The sequence below is a fragment of the Phodopus roborovskii genome, unplaced genomic scaffold (assembly GCF_943737965.1).
Source record: "Phodopus roborovskii unplaced genomic scaffold, PHOROB, whole genome shotgun sequence".
Classification (NCBI taxonomy): domain Eukaryota; kingdom Metazoa; phylum Chordata; class Mammalia; order Rodentia; family Cricetidae; genus Phodopus; species Phodopus roborovskii.
In genome coordinates this window covers 89270-92562 of record NW_026126694.1, presented here as the reverse complement: position 1 = coordinate 92562, position 3293 = coordinate 89270, and positions in this window count along the sequence as shown.

The window sequence follows — 3293 nt, the reverse complement described above, 5'->3', positions numbered from 1 at the left end:
GTAAGAGAAAGTAAAACTACTTTGCTGCTAACCCTAACCCAACCCTAACCCTATCACTATCCTGAAGTTAATGCAAAACTGAAACCGAAACCGAGTGGGAATACTATTACAATCCTAACACTAACAGAAACACTAGCACAAAAACTAACGCTAAAACGAACACTTCCTCCTCACCCCGCACTCTTCCTACACGTAACATCAGAGGGAGAAACCGACACTAACCTAAAGTCCTGAGTTAGTATTTGTGAATGTTGTTTTTCTATAAGTTACTTCTATGGCAAATGCGAGTGTACTGTAAGCATGATTGAGGATACCGTGAAAATGTTTGAGAAGGCAGATAGAGAGTAGGTGACAGTGCTTTCTTTCTGTTCTTGAGTACAATTACAACATTTCCAGAACAAGAACACTATATGATTTCATGCAATACAGGATCAGAACGTGAATACACTGTGCCACCATGAGACTATTAGCGTGAGTGATGGAAATCACATTGCGAGTGCATTGTTAGTGGTAGTCTTTCGACTCTCTGTGCCACAAAGCTCTGAGGCTGATAGATTCTGTGTGACATTATTGTTGAGTGTTTGGAAGTAGCGCTTTAGTTTTGGGATATTCTGTGTGTTTATGGAAACAACGTAGGTGAGTTAGGAATCAATGTAGATGAAATGTGACATTGAACGAGAATAATCTGGCATTACGTTAGTTGGCTAACATAGTGATTGTGAAGGGAGTGAACCAGTGTGTTAGTGGTTCGTACACTGTAGCACTGCTAAAACGTTGTGTGTGTCTGCTCTGACACTGAGAGTGCTTTTTCACTTTGTCATTGTGCTGAAACGAGTTTGATATTGCTGTGACATGGAGCGTCAGATTTGGACTCAGCTAAAGTCCTTATTCAATGTGCTTGACTTCTCTCCATTCTAAGTGAGTGCATTCTCAAAGTGTGAGAATGCTGCCACGGTATCTCATCTTTGTTCTGTGACAGAGTAAGACAAAGTAAAACTACTTTGCTGCTAACCCTAACCCTAACCCTAAGCCAACTCTAACTCTAACCCTAACCCTAACCCTATCACTATCCCGACGTTAATGCAAAACTGAAACCGAAACCGAGTGGGAATACTATTACAATCCTAACACTAACAGAAACAGTAGCACAAACACTAATGCCAAAACGAACACTTCCTCCTACCCCGCACTCTTCCTACACGTAACATGAGAGGGAGAAACTGACACTACCCTAGATTCCTGAATTAGTATTTGTGAATGTTGTGTTTCTATGATTTACTTTTTTGGCAAATGCAAGTGTACCGTAAGCATGATTGAGGATACCGTGAAAATGTTTGAGACGGCAGATAGAGAGTGGGTGACAGTGCTTTCTTTCTGTTCTTGAATACAATTACAACATTTCCAGAACAAGAACACTATGTGATTTCATGCAACACAGGATCAGAACGTGAATACACTGTGCCACCATGAGACTATTAGCGTGAGTGATGGAAATCACATTGCGAGTGCATTGTTAGTGGTAGTCTTTCGACTCTCTGTGCCACAAAGCTCTGAGGCTGATAGATTCTATGTGACATTATTGTTGAGTGTTTGGAAGTAGCACTTTAGTTTTGGGATATTCTGCGTGTTTTTGGACACAACGTAGGTGAGTTAGGAATCAATGTAGATGAAATGTGACATTGAACGAGAATAATCTGGCATTACGTTAGTTGGCTAACATAGTGATTGTGAAGGGAGTGAACAAGTGTGTTAGTGGTTCGTACACTGTAGCACTGCTAAAACTTTGTGTGTGTCTGCTCTGACACTGAGAGTGCTTTTTCACTTTGTCATTGTGCTGAAACGAGTTTGATATTGCTGTGACATGGAGCGTCAGATTTGGACTCAGCTAAAGTCCTTATTCAATGTGCTTGACTTCTCTCCATTCTAAGTGAGTGCATTCTCAAAGTGTGAGAGTGCTGCCACGGTATCTCAGCATTGTTCTGTGACAGAGTAAGAGAAAGTAAAACTACTTTGCTGCTAACCCTAACCCAACCCTAACCCTATCACTATCCTGACGTTAATGCAAAACTGAAACCGAAACCGAGTGGGAATACTATTACAATCCTAACACTAACAGAAACACTAGCACAAAAACTAACGCTAAAACGAACACTTCCTCCTCACCCCGCACTCTTCCTACACATAACATCAGAGGGAGAAACCGACACTAACCTAAAGTCCTGAGTTAGTATTTGTGAATGTTGTGTTTCTATAAGTTACTTCTAATGGCAAATGCGAGTGTACTGTAAGCATGATTGAGGATACCGTGAAAATGTTTGAGAAGGCAGATAGAGAGTAGGTGACAGTGCTTTCTTTCTGTTCTTGAGTACAATTACAACATTTCCAGAACAAGAACACTATATGATTTCATGCAATACAGGATCAGAACGTGAATATACTGTGCAATCATGAGACTATTAGCGTGAGTGATGGAAATCACATTGTGAGTGCATTGTTAGTGGTAGTCTTTCGACTCTCTGTGCCACAAAGCTCTGAGGCTGATAGATTCTGTGTGACATTATTGTTGAGTGTTTGGAGTAGCGCTTTAGTTTTGGGATATTCTGTGTGTTTTTGGAAACAACGTAGGTGAGTTAGGAATCAATGTAGACGAAATGTGACATTGAACGAGAATAATCTGGCATTACGTTAGTTGGCTAACATAGTGATTGTGAAGGGAGTGAACCAGTGTGTTAGTGGTTCGTACACTGTAGCACTGCTAAAACGTTGTGTGTGTCTGCTCTGACACTGAGAGTGCTTTTTCACTTTGTCATTGTGCTGAAACGAGTTTGATATTGCTGTGACATGGAGCGTCAGATTTGGACTCAGCTAAAGTCCTTATTCAATGTGCTTGACTTCTCTCCATTCTAAGTGAGTGCATTCTCAAAGTGTGAGAGTGCTTCCACGGTATCTCAGCTTTGTTCTTTGACAGAGTAAGACAAAGTAAAACTACTTTGCTGCTAACCCTAACCCTAACCCTAAGCCAACTCTAACTCTAACCCTAACCCTAACCCTATCACTATCCCGACGTTAATGCAAAACTGAAACCGAAACCGAGTGGGAATACTATTACAATCCTAACACTAACAGAAACAGTAACACAAAAACTAATGCCAAACGAACACTTCCTCCTACCCCGCACTCTTCCTACACGTAACATGAGAGGGAGAAACTGACACTACCCTAGATTCCTGAATTAGTATTTGTGAATGTTGTGTTTCTATGAGTTACTTTTTTGGCAAATGCAAGTGTACCGT